We start from the raw sequence: 10,272 nt of genomic DNA on the forward strand, positions 1-10,272 counted from the left end.
TACCCTGAGATGAAAAATTATGGCCCAAATGAAAGAACAGATCAAGGCTCCAAAATAAAACTAAGCAATGAAGAGGTAGCCAGCCTATCAGATGCAGAGTTCAAAACAGGGCTAATCAGGATGCTGACAGAAATGGTTGAGTATGGTTGCAAAATAGAGGAAGAAGTGAAGGCTATGAAAAGTGAAATAAAGGAAAATGCACAAGGAATGAACAGTGAAGGGAAGGAAACTGGGACTCAAATCAACAATTTGGAGCAGAAGGAAGAAATAACATTCAACCAGAACAGAATGAAGAAACGAGAATCCCAAAAAATGAGGAGACACTTAGGAACCTCCCGGACAACTTTAAACATTCCAACATCCAAATCATAGGGCTGCCAGAAGGAGAAGAGCAAGAGGAAGAAATTGAAAGCTTATTTGAACCAATAATGAAGGAGAACTTCCCCAATCTGGCAAAGGAAATAGACTTCCAGGAAGTCCAGGAAGCTCAAAGAGTCCCAAAGAAATTGGACCCAAGGAAGCACACACCAAGGCACATCATAATTAATTTACCCAACATTAAAGATAAAGAGAGAATCTTAAAAGTAGCAGGAGAAAGGGAGACAGTTACCTGCAAAGGAGGTCCCATAAGACTGTCAGCTGATTTCTCAAAAGAAACTTTACAGGCAAGAAGAGGCTGGAAGGAAGTACTCAAAGTCATGAAAGGCAAGGGCCTACATCTAAGATTACTCTATCCAGCAAAGCTATCATTTAGAATGGAAAGGTAGATAAAATGCTTCCCAGGTAAGGTTGAGTTAAAGGAGTTCATCATCACCAAGCCCCAAGCCTTTAGTATATGGAATGTTAAATGTTAATACCCAAGAAAAAAGAAGAAGATCAACAATATGAGACAAGTTTACAACTATCAACAACTGACAACAAGCTCACAACTATCAACAACTGAACCTAAACACACAAACAAAAGCAAACTAAGCAAAAACTAGAACAGGAACAGAATTGCAGAAATGGAGATCACATGGAAAGTTATCATTGGGGAGGGGGAGAGGGAGAATGAGGGAAAAGGTACAGGGATTAAGAAGTATGAATGGTAGGTATAAAATAGACAGGGAAAGGTTAAGAAAATTATAGGAAATGGAGAAGCCAAAGAATTTATATGTATGACCCATGGACATGAACTAAGGTAGGGAAATGATGGTCGGAGAGGGCACAGGGCAGAGGAGAATAAAGGGAGAACAAGTGGGACAACTTTAATAGCATAATTAATAAAATATATTTAGAAAAATCAAATAAACTAAAAAATAAAAAATAAAAAAACCCAAAGGAGGAAAATCCAGAATGGCATGGATTTCAGGGGCAGCAGGATATGAACAGGCTCAGCCTTTCTAGGGTGATAGGTATTATGGTTTTCAGTAGGTTGGATGGATGCTCATCCTCTTAATACCCTGGGGAGGTGCTGGATCATTTATGTTTTGAAGATGGCAAATTAAGAAGCACAGGGCTATGTTTCCTGAACTGAGGTTTTGAAGTCCAAGAAAGTTAGAGATAGGAATAGGCTTTTTAAAAAGATTTTATTTATTTATTTTTAGGGAAGGGAAGGGAGAAAGAAAGAGAGGGAAACATCAATGCATGGTTGCCCCTGCTGGGGACCTGGCCTGCAACCTAGGCATGTGCCCTGCCTGGGAATCGAACCAGTGACCCTTTGGTTCACAGGCTAGCACTCAATACACTGAGACACACTAGCCAGAGTAAGAGGAGGAGAGATTTTTTTGTTTGTTTTAACCCATTTTAGGCACTCCATGTTAATGGGAAAACCCCCCACAGAATAGAGCACTCCAGAAGGTTTAATTTACTAGAAGCCCTATTAGGTAGCCAGTGTTCTAGTCAGCAGTGAGATGAGGAGATTCAGGACCAGGATCACAGGTTCTGCTCATTATCCTCAGTGAAGTCAGGGGCAGCCTGGGGCTTCCTGTTTCTTCCCATATCATGTTCAAGTTCCTTGGCTGGTTTTCAAAGCCCTCCATAACCCAGGCCCACTACATTTTTCTAAGCCAGTGATTTTCAACTCATGGCACACATAAACTGATCACTAAAATTCAGCAGCACACTAAAAATATATTTTTTGCTGATCTGACAAAAATAGGTTATAATTTTTATTCATTTATACTGGACAGCTATTGTTGTGTTGGCTGTTGTCATTTTTCATTTGACAGTTTAAGGGGAAAGATTCCAGTGCCCCCGACTAAACAGTCAGGTACTGCAATGTTTTAAAAATTCTTGTGGCACACCAGTTGAAAATCGTTGCTCTAAGCCAATGTTCACACAATTCTCAAGGAGTACCAGTACTCACAGAACTGGTTTTCCTGTCCTATGAGCAGGCTGGGCCCATTCCTGCTTGGTTCATGCTAAGAGTTAATACTGAAGAGAGCTTTTGGACTGCAACAGGCAAAAGGTTTTCCATGCATTATCCCATTTAATCCTTACACAATTTGATCATTCCCAAATTTTACAGAGAAAACTGAAGCAGAGGACTTGTGCGGAACTTACCCAAGATCACATAGTTAGCAAAGAGGTGCAGCAAGTGTTTTAACACAGGATAGACTACTTAAAGACCAAGCTTACATCCTTGGGGTTGGCTGTCCCTTCCCACACATGGAATTCCTTCCCCGTCACTTTCCCTCTCAATTCAAGTCCCTCTTTTACATCTCCAGTGCTTAAGGCCTTCATCTGTCTTCAATGGAGTTTCCCCAACTTTTAAAGTTCCCCTTCCTTTCCTATGGGTTATTTTAGAAACTTGTCTATAGTGTTTACTTTGCCTTCCTAGCACATCTTTCCAACAAAAATATCAGTTATTTAGAGAAAGCAAGCATATCTTCTACTTATTCTTCATTTCCCATGGTATCTTTCCTTTTGGGGGCTGAAGATAGATCTTCAACAAATACTTGATAGATTGAGTCAGATCTATATTCAGATCAATACTCAGCATCATTTTCCTAGATTGTCTAATATCAGGAACTGAACTGTTGGTACAAAGATGAGACATTCCTTTTTCCAAAGAACTCCAAATTCCAGAGAAGCATGGCAATTAACCAATAGTTACAATGCTACTCGTATGTGGTCAGTACTAGAAAAGTGGGGCTCTGATGGAGCTCAGATGAGGAGAGGTTTTTGGGAAGGACTCATGAGAAGGTCACTTATTCCTGTGCTAGCCCAGTCTTGAATGATGGGTGAAAACCTGAGTTCATTTGGAGGAGGAAGGTTCAAAGGGCTGGGACACTGCCCGCAATGTTTGTTGTGAAACTGAACACCCTAGGGTATTTTACCAAGCCCTCCTCTGATTAACTTTCAACTAGTATACTTTAAATTACACTTGATAAGTACATCTGTTTTTTATATTATATTAATTGAAGTGTTTTTACTTAAGTGCAGAGCTGGCAGTGACATGAGAAGGCAAAGGCATGACAGGTAGTGGGGTTGATTTTGGCAGGTTCTCTGAAATGAGAAGGGAAGGGTTTGGGTGACCTTCATGGCACCAGTGCAGCCCATCCTGCTCTCCTGTAGTCACTCAATCTCTCCTACCTTTGATCTACTAACTATATATATATATGTGTGTGCAGATCACTGTTCTTCTTCTCCACATCATGTGTTCATCCACCTTTCTACTCCTGGTGAGGAACTAGCAAGATGTCCTGGCTCACTGTCTCACATCAAGGATAAATTTGGGGTATGTCCTGTTTCTGGGATGCACTGGTAAAGGGACTTGTAGATGATGCTTCTTAAAGTATTTGATACGAAATGCTTCACTGGGAAATTCTGATTTTCTCTCAGTACTCTTTGTCCTATCTAGGCCCTTGGCCTTATTAACCATTTGTTTAAATTGACCACTTAATGGATAAAAGGACTAAGTAGCCCCTGAGGCTTTAAGGCACTGCTGATGGAAGTTAGATAAATATACCTGTATTTTTAATTTCTACAACACCAACTCAACCAAAAGATTCCTGTCCTCCCTTTTCTTTCCTTGAAAAAAACATATATGCTCATCCACCCCATGGCCACAGATATACACACCCACACACTGTCCCCCCCACCCCCTCACATATACACACACACTCACCCACACAGAATAGAGAAAAGAAAGGAGAGATATTCAAAAATTTTTAGTTTAATTCAATAGTAACAATTCTGCTTAATAAACTTAATTAAATAACATGACTTCCTTTCTTCTTGAAGGAGGGAGAGAGATTTAGGAAGCTGGATACCTCTGGAGTGCCAAAGTCACTTCATTTCATGCTGTACATTTAGAATTCAGTCCATGTGTCCATGCAGCTCATCAAATTCTAGGGATAACAGATGCAAAGTCTAGATCAACCCATACAGATCATGCCCCAAGTCAGAGCCCCTAGGAGAACATTCCTATCTCATGTCCACCTTTGGAGACATTTCAGAATAATGTCATCATCAAATAGTAAGCCATTAAAAAATTAGGTTGGCATTTAAGAAGACTTGTGACCTATCCTTTGCAGTAATATATCTTTCTCTTCTAGCCACATGGGCCAAAAAATAATTATATTCCATTATATGAAATTCAATTTGTTCTTGATTCACTTTTTTAAGATTTCTGGATTCAAGAAGGAAGAAGCTTCAATCAGGGAGACCACACAGGTTCCAGTTCAACTGCCAATTAGATGGACTGTCTGAAGGTCTGAGAGGGGCAGAAAAGCAAGTCTGGACTTGAAGGGTAAGGACGATGTCATTGGCAGTTCCTGTCTGTGCTGGGTTCCAGAGGGAGGCAGGGTGGTGCCTCTGTCTTGTACTTACCAACCTGGGCAGAACAGCTGACAATGAAGGATGTACATGTGAATTTGAGTGTGTGAGCATGTGTGAATATGTGTAAGTGTTTGTATGTGTAAGTGTATATATGCGTATGAGTGTGAGTGTATGTGCGTGAGGTATGAATGAGTGAGTGTGTATATTATGTGTCTGAGTGTGAATTGTGTCTGAACTGTGTATTGGCCTGAGTATTATATATCTGAATGTGTGTATTATGTGTCTGAATGTGTGTATGGTGTGTCTGATTGTGTGTGTATTGTGCCCGAGTATATGTATTTTGTGTCTGAGTGTATGTGTTGTGTCTGAGTGTGTATTTGCCTGAGTGTGTGTGTATATTGTGTGGATGACAATGCCTGGTTCTCTCAAGTTCTTCTAGGACCTTTCTAATAGAGTCCTACTTTGCTTTGTGAGGCTCAACTCTCTTCATTTATTTATACTGTTAAAGAACTTGGAATAAATCAGGTTAGATTTGGAAGCAGCATTAACTTCTGTCCCCATTCTCTGCAAGCAAAAAACCCAAGAGTTCCTAATTTTCTTACTGTGTGTGCTCACCAGAGAACTCATGCCTTTCTTGTGAGCCTCTTTACACACAAGGCAGAGCCATGGATACCCATATTTTTGTGTGTGAAAATAAGTTGAGGATGGCCAACATCAAGCTTAGGAAAAGAAACTAGTTGGTTGAGTTCTATGTTCTATCTATCGAGTCTATATGCTGCTTTTCCTTTGCAAAGTTGATCTCTGCTAGGAGACTTCAGCATTTGTCCCAGCTGGTCACATAGACCATGATTTTTTTTTCATGCATAAATTTTAAAAGTAGTCAATCCCTATGGTAGACTTGAGGAAATCCTGTTTGATATTTCACCCTGAGTGGCTTCCAAACAAATCTACTTCTCTTCAAACTTCATTTTGGTGACAATTGTGAAATTTTTTATTGCTCAATCCATTCACAATGGTAGTTTTTATAGAGGCCCATATTTTCAAAGAAATACATGCTGCATATTGATCTAATAGGTTCAACAATGACTAAGGAGCAAATTACATAAAGATTATTACACAGACTTAGTGTGTGTTCTAGTCCTATGACTCATAAGGCATCATTTTTTTGTGTGTTGCACTTATGGGTAGAGATGCTTTAAAAAAATATTTTGGAGAGCAAACATTGTGAAAGGATGCCAATCACTGGAAACTTCTGCCAAGATACTTTTATAGCTAGATACAATGCTGAAAGTGCTGTTGGAGTCAGAAGGTGTGTTATGAAACATCAGAGAGCTTTTCACAACTCAGCTGCCTGAACACAGCCCTTATCCCATTAGGAGAGTTAAGTCCAGGCTTAAAAAGAAACTGTTGTCTTAGAAATAGCCCAACTTCTCACAAGTGCAACAATTCCAGGTTTGGTGAGGAGAGACAGCATTTATAGTCGCAATCTGTGGTTGGGTTGCCAGGATAGTAAAGAAGCTTGCTTTGCAATGCTGAGAATACTGCATAAAGGAGTAGATGACTTTTTGGAGAGGAGCATTTTATTTCTAATAATAGCTGATCTTATTTTTTTAAATTATGGTAAAATGTATATGACATACAATGCATCATCTTAACTATTTTTTTAAGATTTTATTCATTTATTTTTAGAGAGGGAAGGGAAGGAGATAGAGAGAAAGAGAGAGAAACATCAATATGCGGTTGCTAGGGGTTATGGCCTGCAACCCAGGCATGTACCCTGGCTGGGAATCGAACCTGCGACACTTTGGTTCACAGCCTGCGCTCAATCCACTGAGCTATGCCAGCCAGGCATTATCATAACTATTTTTAAGGGTGCAGTTCAGTAGTGTTAAGTATTTTTACATTGTTGGGCAACCATCACCACCATCGATATCTAGAACTTTTTTAATCTTGCAAAACTGAAACTCAGAGTACATTAAACAATAAGTCCCTACTTTCCCCTCCCTCCAGCCTGTGGCAACCACCATTATACTCTCCATCTCTATGAATCTACTAATCTAGGTACTTTATGTAAATGAAATCCTACATTTTAAGGAATCCTGTCCTTTTGGGACTGGCTTATTTCGTTGGGCATAATGTTCTCAAGGATCATATATATCACATATGTTAAAATTTCTTTCCTTTTTAAGGCTGAATCACATATTCATTGTACATATATACCACATTTTGTTTAACCATTCATTCATTGATAGACACTTGGGTTGTCTTGGGGGGTGTGGCATTTTTATTCCTGTTTGTTTCTGAACTTCAATGCAGCTCTTGGGACCAGGTATGTCAGCTGTGGAGTAGCAGTGTGAAATACCCTCCCAACTCCTTATTGCTGAGCTCAGTCATGGTTGGATGTTACTACCTTTAGGAATACCACACATAGTTTGTGTCAAGCCCATTCAACTCAGACTGTTTCATAACTGCAAGACAGTTGGCATTGCAGGTCTATGCTGGTAGTGTCTGTTCCAGCACAGGCTAGTGTTATAGACAGAATGTTTTCATCTCCCTTAGATTTACATGTTGAAGCCCTAACTGCATATGACTGTATTTGGACATAAGACATGTGAAGAAATGTTAAAAATAAAATGAGATCATGAGGGTGGGGCCCCAATCTAATAGGACTGGATTATGAAATGAGAAAGGAAGACCATGTGAGCACACAGTAAGAAGACGGTAGCCTACAAACTAGGAGGAGAGCTCTCACTAGACACTGCTTTTGCTTGCACTATCATCTTGGACTTCCAGCTGCTAGAACTGGGAGAAATAAATGTCTGTTTTTGTAAGCCACCCTATCTGTAGCATTTTGTTATGACAGGTCAGACTAAGTTGGTGACTTAGGAGGAAAGGACACTTTCCCCCTTCGCAGCTGGTAGCTGCGAGGCTATAGTGTTCTTCAGTCACGCTCTACAGCATCTTGGCAGGGAGGGGCATTCAAGGCTGTGGCTCCTGGGCGCCAACTCCCCTGCTCCTATCACACACCTTTCATCACTGCTGATATCTTTCAGCAACAGTATCACTTACAGACACTTCTGTAAAAGTACAATGACTCCATGACTCCATTTGGAAGGTCCTTATGACATCGTGCGTGCTAGCTAATTTTTTTTCCTAATTATTTTTTCTCGTAGACTAATAATGAAATGAAAATTTGCATTTTGTAAGTTAATTGGTAAATAGAAAAAGGCAACCAGCTTTATGTTTAGGTATGAGAATTGTCCGTTGGGGCTGTATATAAAATTGGAAATGGCTAGAGGAAAAGATCTGTTGGGTTTCCTTAACCTCATCTCCCCAGCAGCAGACACCCAACATCTAGAGGGGGGCTGCAGACAAGCCACACTCGTCTAGACGACGTTTCTCAGGAAGGCAGTTTACAGGTATTCAAATTAAAATGGACTCTTATACAGGTTTTTGAAATGCTGGGCCCCACAAAGTTAAATAGTTTTCTTTCCTAAAGCAGGACTTCTTATGCCTTCCATTCATTCATTTACTCATTCATTTATCATTTTCACCTAGAGTTTATCATCTATCAGGGTTTGTATTAGGTCCTATGAAGACAGAGAGCAAGACCCGTGTGTCCTCTGCCCTTGAGGAGATTACAGTGTGATGGAGTGCTCCAAATGCTAATTTCAAAGAGGGTAAGAAAAGCAGCATTCAGAGTACTTACATGACAAGCCAAGGACACATCACTGTTTTTCTCCTGAAGAGTCTATGTCTTGGGTTAAAGAAACTGGAGTTCTAGTCCTAACCTTCCTGCTAATTAGCCTGGCAGTCTTGACTAAGTCTCAAATTTTCAGGGTTTGAGTCTTTTAAACAATTAGAGAGAATTCACTTCCGTGCTTACCGTATGTTGTAAGGGTCAGATTAGCAGTGCATGTTGTCCTGCTTTGCGAAATCCACAGTGTGTACAATGCTGTCCACATTCTAAGCATCAAATAGTATTTGTTGGAATGGAGAAGAGAATTGACAGTATTGCATTTGACATATGGACATTATATTTTATCTCCTTCAGATCATGTCCTATAGCTATCAAACACATCAGTGTTTCTTTAAGAAATGGAGAAGCCTGCCCTAATAGCTGCCTCCGAAAATGACTTCAGTCTTCATAACTATTTGTCAAAGAAAATTTTAAAAGAGCAGTAGCACCTGGAGATTCATTTATCACTGTCTCTGCCTACTGGAGATCCCACCTACACATTGAAGAATGATGACAAAAATAATATTTATGTAATAAACCACTGAAGAAATGTAAAAGGAGCTCCTCTGTGTTGAAGGCAGAGATTACTGACCTCTTTGTAATGATTTTAAATGGCATACTGATCAGGGAGATTTGTGGTTTTGCAAACACAGGGGATTCTTATATCACTATGAAGAGGGAGAGGTATTTTTCTCTGGAATCCAAACTGACAAGTGGCACATTAATTGGTCTAAGAAAGGCTCTATGCATTTTTATCTTTAGCTTGATTGGAATGTTTTATTCTGTTACTATGTTACTTCTGCAACATAAATTCACAAAACCCATGCAGACAGACTGGAGAGTGAATGCTTCCTGTTAAGAGCTGTGGAGACTGGGCAAGAATTAAGAACAGGGCAGCAAGTAGCTGGGAGCTGACCCAGAGGCAGGCAGCAGCTGGGGCTTGTTTCAGGGGAGCAGGTAAGGAACTCTGAAGATGAAGGAAGGTCTGAGGATCCTTTGTTGGAGGAGAGGAGTGATCAAGCTGCCTAGTCTCCTACAGAACCACACTTAGGCAGTAGCACTGAACCACTCTCTGCCTGTCCTCTGTCCTCCTGAGAGCCCACAAAGAAAAGGGCAGGCAGCTCTTTGGAAACATGTCAGATGAGATATGGGGTAGACAGAGCCCAGAGAGCTTAGTGGTTTCCAGTGCTGTCACAAACAGCCCCCTCCTTTAAGTTAGCTAACTGCTCTTCAGACTTTAATCAGGGCATAGGGTATGCCTGTCAATATTTGCTGGGGTGGCAGGGCAATCATGGTAAATGCATAAGCTTAGATCTACAGGTACAAGTTACATTATAGCAAATCCATTGTTTCTTTTGACAGGGCCACTGGACTGGTAGGTCAAGGAAATGATGCCACAGTGGGGTACTCAGCAAAGCATTTGGCACAGTTTTTCCTGATGCTATCCTTGTGTACAAAATGAAGGCATATGGCCTAGAGGTCAGTATGATAGCAATTACTTAAAGGTTCAGTGACTATATCCAGTAAAGGCTGGTCTATGTGATGACTAGCAGCGACTTGAAGAGACAATTCTTGTGCTGAGCCACACCACTCAGCTTTTGTCCTAACCCAGGATAAATGCTTCTGGAAGGATATTCTGTGTCAAGATCCTAAAAAGGGCTTCACAGCATAGGTGAGACAGAAAGGTGAGTAACAAAGTGGTATATTAAAAGATTTAATATCAAGTCTCTTTACCTGGGTTCAAAAAATTAACTTCACTCGTACTCCAA

At 40.4% G+C, this 10,272-nt stretch overlaps 1 long non-coding RNA gene across 1 annotated transcript; it reads left to right on the forward strand.

Moving 5' to 3' along the window:
* The first annotated feature begins 3,632 nt into the window (after positions 1–3,632).
* On the forward strand, positions 3,633–9,984 carry LOC123820783. Its single transcript, XR_006786019.1, has 4 exons — positions 3,633–3,721; positions 4,612–4,735; positions 8,323–8,444; positions 9,866–9,984. It is a non-coding gene; the product is annotated as an uncharacterized LOC123820783 (long non-coding RNA).
* Positions 9,985–10,272: the final 288 nt, after the last annotated feature.

This window comes from Phyllostomus hastatus, unplaced genomic scaffold (assembly GCF_019186645.2).
Source record: "Phyllostomus hastatus isolate PE091 unplaced genomic scaffold, TTU_PhHast_1.1 phas_contig_37, whole genome shotgun sequence".
NCBI classification, from domain to species: Eukaryota; Metazoa; Chordata; class Mammalia; order Chiroptera; family Phyllostomidae; genus Phyllostomus; species Phyllostomus hastatus.